The sequence below is a fragment of the Lathyrus oleraceus genome, chromosome 7, assembly GCF_024323335.1.
Source record: "Lathyrus oleraceus cultivar Zhongwan6 chromosome 7, CAAS_Psat_ZW6_1.0, whole genome shotgun sequence".
Lineage (NCBI taxonomy): Eukaryota > Viridiplantae > Streptophyta > Magnoliopsida > Fabales > Fabaceae > Lathyrus > Lathyrus oleraceus.
In genome coordinates this window covers 153689664-153709843 of record NC_066585.1, presented here as the reverse complement: position 1 = coordinate 153709843, position 20180 = coordinate 153689664, and positions in this window count along the sequence as shown.

Sequence of the window (20180 nt, the reverse complement as noted above, 5' to 3'; positions counted from 1 at the left end):
AAGGAAAGGAATATCTCGCTAAGTTGAAAACCCGAAAGGGAGGCTTAGGCAAAAATAAGTGTCTTGGTGGATTAAAAACCCGAAAGGACAATCCAGGAAAAAGTTAGAGACATAAAACAAAAATTTATCCCGGTAGATTGAGTACCCCACCTCAGGGCAATCTAGGCAAAATGTAGGGATTATGACAAGTAACTGCATCCGGCTGGTCCTAATCTTTGAAGCAGTTTTGAACAGTCATTTGGTTCTGATTCATCATTCTCAATCGAAGACAAGAGTACAGTGGATTTCAAAGTTGGTAGGGAGAGTAGTGGTCATTGTGTTCAATGTGGCCCTTTTCCATGTAAATTACCATTTTCAAACTTTGTAAAGATCCATGGAGTCCCGCCATTTGCAGACTATCATTCTATTAAATAAATTTGAGCTTTTATCCAATTATTTGTTATTCTGACTTGTTTCTATTTTAAAAATTGAATTTTATAATGATAATTTTGAAATAAATAAATTAATGAACAATTATTTTTCTGAAATAATAAAACATTTACTTTAAAGAACATCGATTTCAAAAAAGGAATATCAACAGCAATCTAAGAGCGGTAAGTCTTGGGTGAAGCATCGTTGTCTTCCCTAGGAAGTTGATGGTGATTTATTCTCCCCAACAATTCGTTGTTCATCCCAACATTTGTTGATGAGCTGCTCCCCAAGCGTTTTATCATCCCCGGTAGAGCTGATGTGTTGTTCTCTTTGCAATTCATCCTTCCCCAGCTGAGGCTTTCATTATTTTTGCATCCTCAGTTTGTATGTGTGAATGAACCCTAGATCTCTATGAAACCTTTATTTGATTTTTCAGATCCCCAACACCTTTATTTAGTTGTTGCATAGCCATGGAAGTTTTTCCCTCGCATGAGTCTGCGGATCTGGTTAATATATTTGATACCTTGGAGTTGGTTTATTTCTCAATCTCTAAGAAGAGTCTGATGACTATTGTGTTCCTTTTAAGGAATTTGTGTTGTTGATTGTGTCCTCGTGTGGTTTTGATTTGTCCTGGCATATTTTGCATCACCAGTGAAGCCCCACATATTTGATTTTGATGGAATCCCTAGTGGATTGTATGGTTCCCCACTCGAAGTTTTGCCTCTCGTTTATGACTTGGTTCCCCAACAGAGTTCCATCTTCTGATAGAAGATTTCTTCATTCAGGAATTTTTTTATTCTGAGCAGTATTATAGTTGTCCCCTGCAGGGTTGTCTCCCATTTGATATGGTGTTGACCTAAAATTCCCCGCAGTGTTGACTTGTTGAAGTATATATATATATATATATATATATATATATATATATATATATATATATATATATATATATATATATATATATATATATATATATATATATATATATATATATATATATATATATATATATATATATATATATATATATATATATATATATATATATATATATATATACCTAAGGTAGAGATGTGGATCCTCGACAGATCTCCCTCATCCTCAGCATTTTGGTTGATTTTCTCAGTAGTGCTTTCTCCCCCGCGGAGTTTGACAGTCTGTATTTCCTCCTCTTCTAGAGAGTTTGAGTTTTAAGCAAGATTTTTGTCAATCTTAGCTTATCCTCTAACAATATATCCTCCTCTTTTGAGAGTTGAGTTCTGAGTTGGATTTGTTTTAATCCTTTTGTTTGCTACGGATATATGTATGTACTCTTCATTTCCTTTGAGCGATGGGTCTTCAGTAGTTTTTCTTGATCAGAGGCATGTTCTTCATGTCTTTCCCCAACCAGAGTTGAGCATTTGTTTTGGATTATTATATCCCTAGCCTTCTTTGAGCATTTGGTTGTATTCCATCCCAGGGAGTTGAATTTATTGAAGTTAAGATTTATATCCTCGATGAATTCCTTTCATCCCTAACAAGTTCTCCAGTTGGTGTTCCCGTATTATTGAAATTAGCCGAGTATCTAGTTGTGATGATTTGGATCTTCAGTGTTTGTGTCCCTCGTGCTCGTTTGTCAGCATAATCATATACATACCCATGCATATTCATACAAAAACATAGCATCATATATTTCATTGTGCATTTTGTCTCATTGACTCTTTTTTCTGATCCCCTGCTTTGGTGATATTATTTCGCCATGCAAATATGGTGTGTTTGTCCTCCTTCAATTGTAGAGTGTCATCCCTTTAAGCAGAAAGAGTTTATCCTTTCTTCTTCCTCACTGAGTTATTTCCTCGAGGATGATTATTATTTTGTTTCCTCCCTAGTTCATTATCTAGATGGAACCACTCCCCTTGAGTTATATCCTCATTAGGTCGAGTCTTGTTTGACCGTTTCTTTCTAGTTCTTACCTAGATAGATATTTTGGTCCCCCAAGAGTTTATTATCCAGTAACCGGTAATATCCTTCTTGATGGTTGAGTACTTTACCTATGATTTACCCAGTAACCGGTAAAAGGTAATTTACTTCTTTGATTTCTCCAGCGGATTCGTTCTTTCGTTTCCACAACAAGTCTATCCTTGATATGTTCATCTTAACCGGTGATGGATATTCTTACTTTTTGGTATTCTACCTAGTAAAAAGGTAGATGTAAATCTTCTTTTTGGTATTCTACCTAGTAAAAAGGTAGTTTTAAATCCTCTTGTCGGTATTCTACCCAGTAAAAAGGTAGTTATAAATCCTATTTTCGGCATTCTGCCCAGTAAATGGTAGACATAAATCGTATCCTTCCCTACAGAGTTTATCCTTAATATGTTCACTTTAACCGGTGACAGATATTCTCTCTTTGGTCTTCTACCCAGTAAAAGGTTAATTGTAAATCCTATTTTCCTCGATAATTTATCCTTGATATGTTTATCTTAACCGATATTGGATAATCTTCCCTTTAAGTTTATCCTTGATATGTTCACTTTAACCGGTGACGGATATTCTCTCTTTGGTCTTCTACCCAGTAAATAGGTAGTTATAAATATGATTTTCCCCGACAGTTTATCCTTGATATGTTCATCTTAATTGATAGCTGATATTCTTCCTTTTGAGTTTATCCTTGATATGTTCACTTTAATTGATGACGGATATTCTCTCTTTATTCTTCTACCCTGTAAAAAGGTAGTTGTAAATCCTATTTGTTTCTTTCCCCAATAGGTTATTCTTACCCAGTAACCGGTAATGAATATTCCTCCTTTCCTCAGCAAGTCATCCTTGATGTGTTTACCCTAACCGGTAACGGATGTCCCTTTGTCTGAATGTATTATCTTTCTACCCAGTAACAGGTGGTAGATAATATATTTATTTTACTCATGTGTTGAAGTTTTTCTTCCCCAGTTGATTTTGGGTTCGTATTTCTTTGTGAAATCGAATGTCCTTTTGTTGAGTATTTCAACTTCGTTCTGATCTACTCTTCTTCCCCTGCGGATACCTTTTGTTGTATTGGTGTTATCCCAATACATGCAAATTCCTTTTTCCCCAGTCTGAGTCTTTCCATTGGTTTATGGAAATCCCCTCGTATCTCCAGCAGTTTTCAAGTCGTAGCCTAGCCTACGCATATATTTTTATCCCCATAGTCTCTGTCTCCCCAGTGAGTTTTCCTTACGAAAAGCATTATGCTCCTGTGGACTTTTAATCTCTCCAGATTTCTTTTCCTTCGTGTCAATATATTCCCCACAAAGATTTTTTTTGCATTCATATCATATGCATCATGAGGTCTCTTAGGGACCAAAATTTGTTTCTTGATGTTGTTATTTAAGTCCATTCTACTGAGTTGATACAGAGATTTTACACTTCACATCCTCAACTAGAATGTCCTTAAATAGGGGTAGCTGTAAGACCCCAATTTTGATATAAGATCCCTCATGTCATCTCATCATTTGCATTGGCATTGGGATCACACCTTAGTATCCTCTTCACCCCTCATTCATTGGGTTTGCATTGGGAGAGATCACCAAGCATATTTGATTGTATCATACTTTATTTTCCTTTATTTACCAAACAAAATACCAAAAAAATGTCTAGTGTGGTGTTACTTCTTTTGTAGGTAGTGTGTGCATCCACTTGTGCCTTATCAAGCTCACATCTAGAGTTTGAAACCCTCAGTGCAAGGGATCAAGTTATCAAAGGTTCACAATGGTTCTAAGCATCATATATGGATCCCCATGTTCTTTATTTGTCATTTTGATCAAGGATTCATCAAGAGTTTGAAGCTTGTTTGCCTTGGAAGCCCTAATTCATCTGGTATCTTGTGTGTCTTCCTCAGCAAGTTTCTTCAACATTTGGTAAAATATATCAAGGAATATTCCATTTTACTTCATCTTAATCATATTTGATTCTCCATGAGCCCCAAAGAGCAAAGGAACTTCAAGCTTGCAAGTTGGTTCAAAGAGGTTGACTAGAGAAAGTCAACTGGTCAAATCTAGGGTTCCATAGACACTATTGTAAGACCCCAATTTTGACCCTAAGATCCCTCATGCTATTTCATCATATGCATTGGCATTGGGATCATATCTTGGCATCCTCCTTACCCCTTATTCATTGGGCTTGCATTGGGAAAGATCACCAAGCACATTTGATTGCATCATACTTTGTATTTTATCATCTTTACTAACCAAAATAGCAAAAATATGTCTTTGTATAAACTAACTATTTTGTAGGTAAGACATGTGTTCACCTTTGATCTATCAAGCTCACATCTAGGGTTTAAGACCCTCAAGGCAAAGATCTCAATCAAAAATTGGTTTACTATGGCTCTAAGCATCATATATGAATCCCCATGATCTTTACATGTTATTTTGATCAAGAAATCATCAAGAGTTTGGAGTTGGTTTGCCTTGGAAACCCTAATTCATATGGGTATCTTGTGTAACTTCTTCAACAAGATTCTTCACCAACTGGTCAAATATTTCAAGGTATACTTCAAATTCCATCATCTTATACATATATGATCCTCCATGAGTCCCAAAATTCAAGATAATGGCAAGCTAGCAAGTTGGTTCATGGTGGTTGACCAGAGGAATTAATCTGATCAAAATTGGGGTTCCCTAGACCCTATCTCCTACCAATTTTGTCATATGAAAATGATTCTAAGAGCAACGCTACTCTAAATGACATTCCAAACAACTTTCATGTTAAGGTCTAGATCTAGTTTTGCTTGTAAAGTCATTTTTATGGTGAAAGATTATAGGTCATTTTGTCTAAACCCTAATTTGAAGGTCAACTTCCCAAGGCCATAACTTGCTCAATTTTTATGTGATGAAATATTTCCAAGTTTAAAAATCCAATTAAAGATGTCTACTTCAACTTTGATGTTTGGAGGAAGAGAAAACTCAACTTTTATGTGCATGTGATATGAGGATAGATTATAGGTCATTTTGGACCAATGCCATTGAACAAGTGATTTTCCTCAACTTCAAAAATGCATAACTCCTTCATATTAAATCCAAATGAGGTCAAATTTGTTACCGTTTTGAAGGAAATTGAGATAGCTACAACTTTTATGAAGGAACCTTTTTCATTTGAAGCTCACATAAAAAGTTAGCAAGGTGGAATGAGTGAACATATGGTTGGACACTTAGAATTTTTTTTGACATGTTTGATTTTCCCAACTTCCACCTTAAAGTTCATCATGACCCAAGCTTCAAATGAAAAATTATTCAACATGAAAGTTGTTCCTCTTGATCTAACCTTTACAAAAAGTCCAATTTCATCCCATTTGGACAATATATGACTGGCATGCGCATGGCTTGAACATTGGATCATCATTTGGCATAAGTGAGCTTGAAACTTTCATACACAAATGCATAGCTTTCCAACATGACTTCAGCAAGGTTTGTACTCAATTATGGACCAGAAGGAGTGACTACATGGGCCTATCACACGCCCATGCATCCATGCAATGTACATTGTTATTTTTGGATCTCCATTTCAAGTGTGCAACTAGCAATCCATGTGGCTATAAATAGGACCCCTTGCCATCATAATGAAGGACCCTGCCCGCCAGCTTTGATTCCCAACTTTCAAACCCTCTCATTTCAAAGGATAACCTTGATAATTTCCATTGGAAATTGAGTTTGAATTTCACTATTTTGAGATTCAAAACTCCAAGAGTCGTGTGCCTTCTGATCATTCAATTCCACTTCATCAATTGTTTAGAGCAAGATCAATAGCAAGCAAGAGCAAGATCGATTGAAGGTATTTACCAGAAATTTTCATCTCATGGATTCTCACTCAATTCTCCATAATTCTTCTTGATCCTTGGTTGTCTAAATTCCTACCAATGTAGGCAACAAGATTGAGTTAGTTTGAGGTCAAATTGAAGCAACTCAGATCATACACCTCAAAATTCAACTCTCTGTATCTCTCAATATACTTGAAGTTAGGAGAAATTAAGGCCAGATTCGAGCTCTTGAGCATTTTTACTTTAAATTCATGTCCTTCTTTTTAATTTTAGTGATGGTTGTGAGTGACCAGTCTGGTGAAGCTCACCGGAGAAGGAGACCGGAGCTTTGGCTCCGGCGGTGTGTTGGCACTCATCTGAACAACAGGATCCATTTCAAATAATTTAATCTCGTGCCTTGGTTTTTCATACCATACATACAGCGTTTTGACTTAACTCCATCATGGAATGCGCGCTAGCAGCCACTTGATTTGCCACCTCAATTAATGAGGGAGATCAAGTGGTCCACGTTTTTTCCTATTTTCTGATTTTCATTTTATTTGATTTATTTTCATTGAATCATTTTAATTTTAATATTGATCCAAAAAATATGAGAGCTTCACCAAAAAAATTAAATAAATTCCTCTTTCATTTTTTGAATTAAAATTATTTTTTGGATCATTATTAATATTTTTCATGATTTAATTGTTTTTGTGATTATTTTTAATTGTTTAAAAATAGTTTTAAGTTTCCAAAATTAATGAAATTTTTTCTCCAAGATCCTTTTACATTTCTTGACCTTTGACAAATCTCATGGCCATTTATTTGGTGTTTTGATGAGGTTTTAGGATTTTGACCAACCATAATTTAATTTAATGCATTATTTAATTTATTTTAATTGATTAAATGCAAAATAAATTATGTTGAGCTTTTGATATTGACTTGTGTTGTTGGGCCTTGGTCAAGGTTCATTTGACTTTGTTGAGTTAAAATTATTGGATTTAGGGGATTGATGAAATGTATATTTCATCTCCCAAAATGAATTAATGATTTTAATTTGATAAAAGTCCTCCTTTGACCAATTTGTGTTGATTCAATTTCTCCTCCCTCTTCATCTCAATCCCATTCTCTTATCATTCATTTCATGGACCTATGATGTCTCTATATCCTAAGGCTAGTTGATTGCAAAATCAACATAAGTGTGGATGAGATTAAGTCCACCTCTTTTGCATATTCTTTTAAGTGTGGTATGTTTTAGGAGTATGGTTCATAATACCATATCTCTAACATGCATTAACACTAAAATTTCTATTGCCCAACCTCAAATAGTTGTGACTTCTACATAAGTCCAATTACGATTGCCTAACATAGCGCTAAATTGTTGACACAAAAAGCATATCATTCAAGTAAGTGAGATTGTAAGTCTCCCCTCTTTCATGTATTGTATGGAAACTTGGCCTTTTCTCCTTCCTTTGGAAGATGTCTTGGTTCAAGGATCCATGCTTGTGAATAGTGGGTTGAGTGTTCTCCAAAGAATGACTTAAACAAAGCAAAAGCAATACTAACTTCTAATCAACTAACAACTAACATTTAATTTCAAGTCATTTACTTTTATGCACTTTAATTTTAAGTCTTTATTCATTTGCCATTATTCATACCATTTAACTTGTTCACTTTAATGTCATTTTCATTTTGCTCACTTGAGCCATACTTTGTGATTATATTGTGATTGTATATACTTGTTTGTGTATTTTGTTTGTGGTTTTTTGACCTTAATGTACATAATAACAACAAAAACCCTAAAAAATATTTGTGTGGACTGTTGGGTTTGATCTGAGACATTGGACTTAGAATTAGGCAACACTCCCTATGCAAAAGGACTTGGCCAATGCCAACTTTCATGAAACCAAGTGCTTGTGAATTGAAACTTCATCTGAAGCAAGTATTGTGATCCCATCTGAGTTCATCTGTTACATGGTCTCATTGAAGTTGTTACTTTGAACATGTGCCTAGTGCCTATCTCTGAATTCATCTGATATATGAGAGATTATGAAGAAGATCATGGAGTTGCTATGCTTGGATGTGACTATCTTTATTTGATGTCTTGCTCTTCATCTTACTATTTGTGTATTGATATTGCTTGATTCTAAAGTCCAAGGGAAATTTGGGTTTTTATATGACATTCTTGTCTATTGGATTGCAGCCCATTGGTTAGATCTTTTCAACTCTTAACTTTTAATTTTTTGCTTAGGATTAGCCTCTTCATCTCCTCCCCACTTATTTATTTTCAAATCTCTCCCTCCTTTTAAAATCTTTGCTTGTTTTTTTCTTTCTAAAACTTAGACCATATTGCAAATTAGGAACTTTGGCCTTATGCCATTGAATTTTTTAAAAAACTCTTTTCTTAATCAAATTTATAAATGAACTTAATTATATTTGACTTAAAATTTCAAAAGACAAAAATAACTAACACTCATTCAAAAAAATTTAGGCCTCTTGTGCCTTTGTTAAACCTAAATTTTTGTTAAAAGCAATGCATCCACTTTGAAATTGTTACCACGAACTATTAGGTTTTGATCCCTCATTTTATGTTGGTACGTAGGCACAAGTCCGAAGGTCTTGTCAAACACAAAAATATAATTAATGAATTCTCTTCTCATCTCTCCACTCTATTTATTACAAATATCACTTTATACAAAAACACATATGCACACAAAAAAGGGCTCCCTAGGAGTACCTAGGACACTTTGGGTGCTAACACCTTCCCTCTGTGTAACCAACCCCCTTACCTGTAATATCTGGCATTTTATTAGTTTTGATTTGAAAACTTCTTATTTTTGGGTTTTGTTCGTACTTTTCCCTTTTCCCCTAGAAATAATAAAAGTGTGGTGGCGACTCTGGTTTAATTGACGTCTAGCTTATCCATAGCTTGATGGTCATGAATTTACCGCTATAGAAATTAAGTGACGACTCTGTTGGGGAGTAGTCTCCAGTGGGTTTAGCCTACTTTTTGTGTGTATATAATTGTATATTTGATGTATGTATATTTGTTTGTGTGATGTAATCTGCTTGTTGTGCTTGGTGATCTCTGAGTCGTGAGATAAGTTCTAACCCGAACTTGAGTGCAATTAAGATAGGAAGATGGTATAGTCATATTCAAATTGTGTGGAGTAGTCCTTAACAAGTTGGCTTGAGACCTATCTACTTAGTAGAGACCCTTTTGGAGTTATAAATGTCACACAAGTTATTTGTGGTTAGACATTACTATCTCTGATTTGGGGTCCGAGAAGCTGGGGACCGTAGAATATTTAACCCCTCTTGGCCTATTTAGGACGTAGTGCGGAGACTGTTCAGGTGTAGACTTGATAACAGTTGTTACGCGATACTACACTCAGACGAGTTTCTCTTGAGAATATTATGGGTTGATGAGTCAGTCATCCTAACCGGTAATATCCGATAGAGGGAATTAAGACTCTAGAAACTTTTTAGAACATGATCTACAGGTTTTATCCTTAGTACACTCCTTTAGGATGGTTCTTACCCAGACTCCATGCTCGTGACTCACAACAAACCCTTCGATTCTTGGTTGATCTAATCAAGTTTTATCAATATCAATGGAACTTGGGTATTGATAAGGTGAAAACCATAATCCACCAAAATGGATGATTGATCTTGACAATGACTTGATTCATCCCTTGACCTTTGTTTGTTTGCCTTGTGTGTGATCCCTTATTTGTGATTGTTGCATTCATGCATTCATGCACTCATGCGCATCATAACATTCATCACACCAGAAATAATTTCAAGGAATTGAGGTCTTATTTGCAAATATTTTTAGACCATGGATTATGGATGAAGGAACACTAAGAAGTACAGTTTCAGATGTCCATATTTGAAAGAGTTAAGGAAGCTATCATCCTTTGTATTAGATCCCTTGGATTTCAAGCAACGTCATGGGAAATTTATGTCTATCTTGTCTGCTGATGTGGTTGAAGGACTTCTAAGCGTGTTGGTTTAGTTTTATGATCCTCTCTACCATTGCTTCACTTTTCCTGATTATCAGCTTGTGCCTACGTTAAAGGAGTATGCCCATCTCTTGGGAATACCTGTTTCTAGCAAAGTGCATTTTAATGGATTGGAAGAGACTCTCATATCTCATATCATAGCTAAATCTCTTCCCTTGAAAAAGTCTGATATCGAGGCTCATTGGGTGAAGAAAGGAGGATTGTTTGGATTGACTTCTGAATTCCTCATCAAGGAAGCTACTACTTTGGCTCAAGCCGGTAGTGTGGATACTTTTGAAGCTATCTTTGTGTTTCTCATCTATGGATTAGCTTTGTTCCCTAACATTGATGGTTTGGTTGATGTTAACGCCATTCGAATTTTCTTTATTGGGAACCATATGCCTACTTTGTTGGGTGATATGTACTTCTCTTTGCATCTAAGGAATTCTAAGGGTGGTGGGACTATTGTCTGTTGTGTTCCTCTTCTGTACAAGTGGTTTATTTCGCACTTGCCTCAGACGCCTACTTTTATGGAGAACAAACAATGTTTACGGTGGTCTCAGAGACTTATGTCTCTCACTAATGATGATATAGTTTGGTATGATTCTTCATTGGGTATCTTGGAGATTATTGATAGTTGTGGTGAATTCTCGAATGTGCCTCTCATTGGTACATAAGGAGGAATCAACTACAACCCTGCTTTGGCTCGTCGTCAACTTGGGTTCCCATTGAGAGACAAACCTAATAACACTTTGTTAGAAGGTCTCTTATATCAAGAGGGTAAAGATCCCTAACATTTGAAGCAAAAGATTGTGCATGTTTGGCATAATGTGCATAGGAAAGGAAGATTCGAGCTTGGTCCGCACAACTGTGTAGCTTTGGAAGCTTACACTCTTTGGGTATAGAAGAGAGCTTTGGAATTGAAGATGCCTTATGCTTGTGAGAGACCTATGTTTATGGTTGTGGTTGAGCCATTAACTCTCCCTAACCAAGATGTAGAGGAGTTGGAAGACGCACTCACCAAGATGAAGCAAGAGAAGGATATGTGGGAAGAGCGTTTCCATGCTTTGAACAGAAAGCATGAGGAGTTGCAGCTTGAGTCTAAGGACAAAGATGCACTCATTGAGCTTCTTGAAGACCGAGTAGTGAACAGACAGAGAGAACCAGAGGGACCATCTTCCTCTAGTATGCCTCAGCCTTCCGGTGCTTGGAAGAAGATTGTTGATCAGCTTGTCCTCGAGAAGGCTCAGATGAAGACTTCTTTTGAGTCCGAGATCCGACGCATACGAAGGAAGTACGCGCGTGCGGCCCGATCTTCTGACATTGTTGTTAGGGATCCTTAGGATGATTAGTCTCCTTTTCTCTTGTATTTTGTATTTTGTTTTCTGAAATTGTACTCAGTGTAATCCTTCAAATTATATAAATAAAAGAGACTTTATGGTCAATCAAATTGTGCAATTGTTATTATATATATTTGCAAATAAAATAATACGTTCCTTGAAAATAAAAACAATCAAGCATTGTATTTCATGCATCATTTGCATAGCAGGTTTCTCTTTCGCCAGATGTCTTATTGGTTATTCTTTTGTGCTTCAGCCAAGCTGACTCATCGATACAATACTCGTGCCAATCATCCAAGGATCATGGAACATCTAGAGCAAGAGAGCAGAGACTTGAAGGATGAGATTGCCCGTCAGACTGCCATGATGGAGTCAGTCCTAGCTGCTCAAAGTCAATCTTATCCAATGCTTGCAACTCCTCCTCCTCAGAGAACGGTCATATCAGAGGTTGTTTCTTCAACCGTGCTTGTCGCTCATTTTGCTCCTGCCATGCCTGCCAGATTCCCGTGGGAAATTCCGCCCAACTTTGTACCTGAAGGTTTTGCGCCTACGTTTGCTTCCATGTCGGCATCTGGCCCGGTCATGTCTATTCTACCACTGATTGTTCACACTATTCCTCGTGTCGAGGACACCATCTATCATTCTGAGCCGTCTGAGGGCCCTGATGTTTATGAAAAGATGGATGAAATGAAAAACCAATTCCTTGAGCTGCGAAAGGAGTTAAAGACCTTAAGAGGAATAGATTTGTTTGGTAAGAGTGTTGCGGAACTTTGCTTGGTTCCTAATGTCAAGATCCCGATGAAGTTCAAAGTCCTTGACTTTGAAAAGTCTAAAGGGAATACTTGTCCGCTCAGTCATCTCGTCATGTATGCTAGAAAGATGTCGACGCAAACCGATAATGATCAGTTACTGATTCATTATTTCCAAGATAGTCTGTCTGGTGCCGCTCTGAGGTGGTACATGGGTTTGGATAGTGCGAGTGTCCTCACATTCAATGATTTGGGTGGAGCATTTGTGAAGAAGTACAAATATAATGTGGATATGGCGCCGGATAGGGACCAGTTGAGGTCATTGTCTCAGAAGGACAAAGAGACGTTCAAGGAATACGCTCAGCGATTGAGAGAGCTTGCCACTAAGATTACCCCTCCTTTGGAAGAAAAGGAGAGGACCAAGATTTTTCTCAAGACCCTGAGCTCATTTTACTATGAGCACATGATCGCCAGTGCCCCCGGTGATTTTACCGAAATGGTAAACATGGGGATGAGGTTAGAAGAAGGTGTCCGGGAAGGACGGTTGTCTAAAGAGGAGGTTTCGTCTAGAAATAAGTACGGTAGTGGGTTTTCCAGAAAGAAGGAAGGCGAGACTAATGCAGTGTCAGTTGGGAGGCAGAGGAGGCCTCATGTTAGAAGAAGTCCACAACCCCGTCAACACCATCATCAAGTATCGTCTGTTATTCCTGTATTTCCAAACAAACAATCAATGCCAGTTCAACAACAACGTCAACAACAACCACCCCAAAGAACAAACAACTACAACAACAACAATACCAACAATCATCAACAACAACAAAATTTTGAGAGGAAGAAGGTCTTTTTTGACCCGATCCCTGTGTCTTATGCTGAATTGTATCCGTCATTGGTTCTCAAGAATCTTTTGCAACCGAGAAATCCTCCGCAGATTCCCGAACCACTTCCCTGGTGGTACAAGCCAGAGCTTCACTGTGCCTTTCACCAAGGGGCTCCTGGCCACGATATTGAGAATTGTACCCCCTGAAGTACGAGGTTCAGAAATTGGTTAAAAGTGGGATGGTGTCCTTTGAGGACCGTGCACCGAATGTCAAAGCTAACCCACTACCTGCTCATGGTAATCCTTCTGTTAACATGGTAGATGGTTGTTCTAGGGAGTTCAAGGTATTTGATGTCTGTTTCATTAGAAGATCCTTGGTGACAATGCACAAGGATATCTGTTTGGTGAGTGATTGTGAGCATGACCATGATGGTTGTGCAATCTGCAGTGTTAATCCCTGAGGTTGTATAGTTGTGAAGAGAGACATCCAGAGGTTGATGGATGAGCGTATGATCCAGATTCTTATGTCCCGTCACTTAGGTGACGATGTGAATGTTATAGTTCCGGTGTTCAAGACACCAGAGAGAGTGGTGATTCAATTTGACAGTAGCAGCGGTAACAGTGTCAGCAATAGATCGGTATCACCGTTGGTAATACGGTTAGCGGGCCCAGTTCCGTATGCTTTCGATAAGGTTGTTCCATACCATTACAATGCTACTATGTTAGAGAATGGTCAAGAGGTTCCATTACCTACGACCATTTCTGTTGTGAGCATTGTTAATGTTACGAGGGTGACCCGTAGTGGTCGTGTTTTGGGGTCGGTTTTCCCAAAGAGTATAGAAGATGTATCTGCCAGTAAGAGTGTTGAAGTGCCTGCAGTTGATCCGATTAGCGCTCAAAAGTGTAAGTCTGGTGAATCCAGCGGTTTGAAGCCTAATAATGATGATGAGGCACTCCAGTTGATCAAGAAGAGTGAGTTCAATGTGGTGGAGCAGTTTCTCCAAACTCCTTCCAAGATTTCAGTGTTGTCTCTGCTTATGAATTCTGAAGCGCACAAAGAAGAATTGCAAAAGGTATTGGAGCAAGCGTATGTAGAGCATGATGTAACGGTTGATCAGTTTGGTCATATTGTGGCTAACATCACTTCTTACAACAACTTGAGCTTCTATGATGAGGAACTTTCTGAGGAAGGTAGAAATCATATATGGCGTTTTACATTTCAATGAATTGTAAGGAGGATGCACCATCGAATGTGTTGGTTGATATTGGTTCGTCTTTGAATGTACTTCCCAAATCCACTCTTTCTAGATTGACATATCAGGGAGCTCCGATGAGATATAGTGGTGTGATCGTCAAGGCATTTGATGGTTCTCGCAAAACCGTGATTGGTGAAGTGGACCTTCCTGTGAAGATAGGTCCGAGTGATTTCCAAATTACTTTTCAAGTAATGGATATCCACCCGGCCTATAGCTGATTGTTAGGAAGGCCATGGATACATGAGGCAGGAGTCGTTACGTCAACGCTACACCAGAAATTGAAATTTGTCAAGAACGGAAAGCTTGTTATTGTAGGTGGGGAGAAGGCTTTGTTGGTAAGCCACCTGTCGTCTTTCTCTTATGTAGAAGTTGAGGATGAGGTTGGAACTCCGTTCCAAGCTCTATCTATTACTGAGGAAAAGAGGGTTGGGGCACTTATGTCCTCCTTCAAAGACACTCAGAAAATTGTTGTAGATGGTATTTATGATCAGTGGGGACAAATATAGAAGTCACCGAGAACAAGAGCAGAGCTGGTTTGGGATTCCAACGAGGTTCATCTAAGATTAGAGCTGAAGATGTGCAACCCAGTTTCCGTAGAGGAGGGTTCATTCATGGTAATGAACAACACTTAGATGTCGTGATCGAGGGTGACGAAGATGAAGACTACTCCGATTTTGTGACGAATGGAAAAGCTTACAACAATTGGACTGCTGTTGATGTTCCTGTTATTATGCATCGTTCTAAGTAATTGCTTTTATTGTTTTTGAAAATCCTTCTCTTATGCCTAAGGGAGAAGTGAACATTGTTTGGCATTTTCAAATTTTGATCATTAATAAAATTCAATTCTATTCATCCACATCTATGATGTTTATTTTTACTTTTTGCTTTTTCTGAAAATAGTAATCACAAAAAACGTAATTAAAATATAATTTGTCCATCTGCATAATATTTGGTCATCAAATCACTTCTCTAAAATCAAAATATCAAATCATTATGAAGGTTGGTTTCTAAACCCATTGAATACAATGATCCTACTCCTTCGCCAAATTTTGAATTCCCTATGTTTGAAGATGAGGAAGGAAGTGATGAAGAAGTATCTGATGAATTGTCTCGTCTACTTAAGCACGAGGAAAAAGTCATTCAGCCATTCAAAGACAAGATTGAGTTAGACAACTTGGGTTCCGAAGATGATGTGAAGGAAGTCAAGATTGGGTCTCGACTATGTCCAGAGGTTAAGAAGGGGTTGATTGATCTTCTTCGAGAGTATTCAGATGTGTTTTCCTGGTCCTATCAAGACATGCCTGGTTTAGACTTTGAGATTGTGGAGCATAGATTGTCGTTGAAGCCAGAATGCTGCCAGTCAAGCAGAAGTTGAGGAGGACTCATCCTGACATGGCAGTGAAGATCAAAGAGGAAGTGCAGAAGCAGATTGATGTTGATTTCCTTGTTACTGCTAAGTATCCACAATGGGTGGCCAATATTGTGTCTATGCCGAAGAAGGATTGAAAAGTACGTATGCGTGTTGACTATAGAGATTTGAATAAATCCAGTCCGAAAGATGATTTCCCTCTGCCACACATTGATATGTTGGTAGATAACACAACTAAATTCAATGTCTTTTCTTTTATGGATGGATTTTCCAGATATTATCAGATCAAGATGGCACCCGAGAATATGGAGAAGACCACATTCATTACACCCTAGGGAACATTCTGCTATAGAGTGATGCCTTTCAGTCTAAAGAATGATGGTGAAACTTACCAGAGAGCAATGACTACTCTTTTCCATGATATGATGCATAAAGAGATTGAAGTTTATGTTGATGATATGATTGCTAAATCCAGTGATGAAGAAGAACATGTTGAGCATTTGTTAAAGCTATTCTAGCGTTTGAGGAAGTACAAACTCCGCTTGAATCCCAATAAGTGTACATTTGGTGTTCGGTCTGGTAAGTTGTTGGGCTTTATTGTCAGTGAGAAGGGTATTAAGGTTGATCCTGCCAAGGTCAAGGCAATACAAGAGATGCCTGCGCCCAAAACTGAGAAGCAAGACAGAGGTTTTCTGGGCCGTTTGAATTATATCTCCATATTCATTTCACACATGACTGCCACATGTGAGCCTATATTCAAGCTTCTTTGGAAAGATCGGTCGTGTGATTGGACCGAAGACTGCCAGAAAGCTTTTGACAGTATCAAAGAGTATCTGCTTGAGCCTCTAATTCTGTCTCCACTTGTTAAAGGAAGACCGTTGATCATGTATTTGACTGTGCTTGAACAGAGTATGGGTTGTGTTCTTGGTCAACAAGATGAGACTGGAAAGAAAGAATATGCTATTTACTACCTCAGTAAGAAGTTCACCGACTATGAGACTCGGTATTCTATGCTTGAGAAGACTTGTTGCGCATTGGCTTGGGCTGTTAAGCGTCTGCGTCAATATATGTTGAATCATACCACTTAATTGATATCCAAAATGGATCCAATTAAGTATATTTTTCAGAAGCATTCTTTAACTGGGAGGATCTCCCATTGGCAGATGTTGTTATCAGAGTATGATATCGAATACCGATCTCAGAAAGCGATCAAAGGTAGTGTCTTGGCTGACCATTTAGCTCACCAACCGATTGAAGATTACCAGTCAGTGTAGTATGATTTTCCTGATGAAGAGATCTTGTACTTGAAAGTGAAAGATTATGATGAACCATTGCTTGAAGAAGGGCCAGAACCTCGTTCCCGTTGGGGCATGGTGTTTGATGGAGTTGTTAATCAATATGGTAATGGCATTGGGGCAGTAATCATTACTCCTCAAGGCACACATTTTCCATTTACAGCTAGATTGACTTTCAAGTATACAAACAACATGGCTGAGTATGAAGCTTGCATTATGGGGCTAGAAGAGGCCATTGATCTCAGAATCAAGTATTTAAACGTCTATGGAGATTCAACTTTGGTTGTGAATCAAATCAATGGTGAATGGGAGACGAATCAACCTGGTTTGATACCATATAGAGATTATGCGAGGAGGATTTCAACTTTCTTTACAAAGGTTGAGTTTCATCATATCCCTCGAGAAGAAAACCGGATGGCAGATGCTCTTGCAACTTTGGCTTCAATGATTATGGTGAAGTATTGGAATGAAGTTCCTAATTTAACCGTGATGCATCTTGATAGGCCAGCTCATATGTTTGTTGTTGAAGAAATCAAGGATGATAAGCCGTGGTATTTTGATATTAAATGTTTCCTCCAAAGTCATATTTACCCGCTTGGGGCATCTTTGAAAGATAAGAAGACTTTGAGAAGATTAGCTGGCAATTTCTACCTGAATGGTGATATACTGTACAAGAGAAACTTCGATATGGTTCTGCTCAGATGCGTGGATAGACACGAAGCAGAGCTATTGATGACTGAAGTCCATGAAGGTTCCTTTGGTACTCATTCCAATGGACATGCTATGGCAAAGAAGATGTTGCGAGCAGGTTACTATTGGCTGACAATGGAATTTGACTGTTGCAAGTTTGTAAAGAAATGCCACAAGTGTCAAGCTTATGCAGACAAGATTCACGTTCCTCTGACACTGTTGAACGTCATTTCCTCCCCATGGCCCTTCTCCATGCGGGGAATTGATATGATTGGCATGATTGAGCCCAAAGCGTCGAATGGACATCGTTTCATTCTGGTGGCTATTGATTACTTCACAAAGTGGGTTGAAGCGGCATCGTATGCAAATGTAACCAAGCAAGTTGTTGTGAGGTTTATCAAGAATCAGATTATATGCCGATATAGAGTGCCAAGTAAGATCATTACTTATAATGGATCTAACTTGAATAATAATATGGTGGAAGCTCTTTGCAAAGACTTCAAGATTGTACATCATAATTCTTCTCCCTACAGACCCAAGATGAATGGGGTTGTTGAAGCTGCAAGCAAAAATATCAAGAGGATCATTCAGAAAATGGTTGTAACATACAAAGATTGGCATGAGATGCTCCCATTTTCTTTGCACGGGTATCGTACATCCATCCGCACTTCAACAGGGGCAATCCTTTTCTCACTTGTTTATGGCATGAAAGTTGTGCTCCCAGTAGAAGTTGATATCCCATCATTGTGTGTCTTGATGGAAGCCAAGTTGACCGAGGTTGAATGGTGTCAGACCAGGTATGACCTGCTGAATTTGATTGAAGAGAAGAGGTTAACTGCCATGTGTCATGGTCAGTTGTATCAGTAGAGAATGAATAAAGCTTTTGATAAGAAGGCCAGGCCTTGTGTGTTCAGATAAGGTGACCTTGTGCTCAAGAAGATTCTATCTATCAAGCCATATTCTAGGGGCAAATGGACTCTTAATTATGAAGGTCCATATGTTGTTAAGAGAGCCTTTTCAGACGGTGCATTGATTCTTACAACTATAGATGGTGAAGCGCTCACTCGCCCTGTGAATGCAGATGTAGTCAAGAAATACTTCACCTAAAAAGAAAAGATTAGCTCGCTAAGTTGAAAACCTGAAATGGCGGTTTAGAAAAAAATGAGTGTCTCTGTGGATTGAAACCTGAAAGGGCGATCCAGACAAAAATTAGAGACATAAAAACAGAAAAATCATCCCGATAAATTGAGTACCCCACCTTGGGGCAATTTATGCAAAAATTAGGGATTATGGCAAGTAACTGCATCCTGCTGATCTTCAGTTTTGAAGACATTCTTGAGCAAATCAGTCAATTCTGATTCAGCATCTCCAATGAAGTCGCCAAGAGCACAGTGGATATAGAAAGTGGATAGAAGGATTAGTAATCATTGTACTCAACGTAGCCCTTTTCCATGTAAATTATAATTTTTTCAACTTTTGTAAAGATCTATGGAGTCTTATCATTTACAAACTACCATTCAATTAAATAAAGTTGACATTTTTATCCAATTGTTTCTACTCTTGTTTAATTAAGCCCAATAGATTTAAATTTTACTATGATCATTTTTGAAATTAAATTTTAAAATTAAAATCATATATTCTTAAATATATAAAAGCAGTTATTTTAAGTAATCAATATTATTTAAAAGAATATCAACAGCGGTTTGAAAAATGGTAAGCCCTAAATGCGGAGCAGTATTGGCTCTCCTTGTGCTTTACTCAACCAGGATTGGGCTTTCAAGATGTTTGTTTCTCTCCAGCATTTGTTTCCCTCCTGTGAGGATTGGCTAGGGATTGTATCGAAGATTCAAATCAGTGACATTTGTATCCTTTGTGATCGTTTTGTCAGCATAATCATCATATATACATATACATATACATATACATATACATTCATATAATTTTATCATTGCATTGTTTCACTTCGCGATTCATTGTTCGTTTTGATCCTCTGCTGTGGCGATATACCTTTTTCCCCATGCAGATTTGATTCGTCTGTCCTCTTTCAATTGTAGAGTGTCACCCCATTAAGCAGAAAGACTTTAACCTTTCTCCCTTCCCCAATGAGTTATTTCCTCGTGGATGATTATTATTTCAGCTTCCTCCCCAGTTAATTATCCGAATGGAACCACTCCCCTTGAGTTATATCCTCATTGGGTTGAGTCCTTTGATTGACCTTTTCTTTCTAGATCTTGCCTAGATAGAAGCTTTTGGTCCCCTTAAAGCCTATTACCCAGTAACTGGTAATATTCTTCTCATGTTTGTCACTTTTTCCCAATACCTGGCAACGGTAACCTTGTTCCCCTAGCGGATTTGTTTTCACGTCTCCCAGGAAGTATATCCTTGATATGTTCATCCTAACCGATGACAAATATTTTCTTCCCTTGTTTGAGTCTATCCTCGATATGTTCATCCTAACCGATGACAGATATTCTCTCCTCTTGGTATTCTACCCAGTAACTGG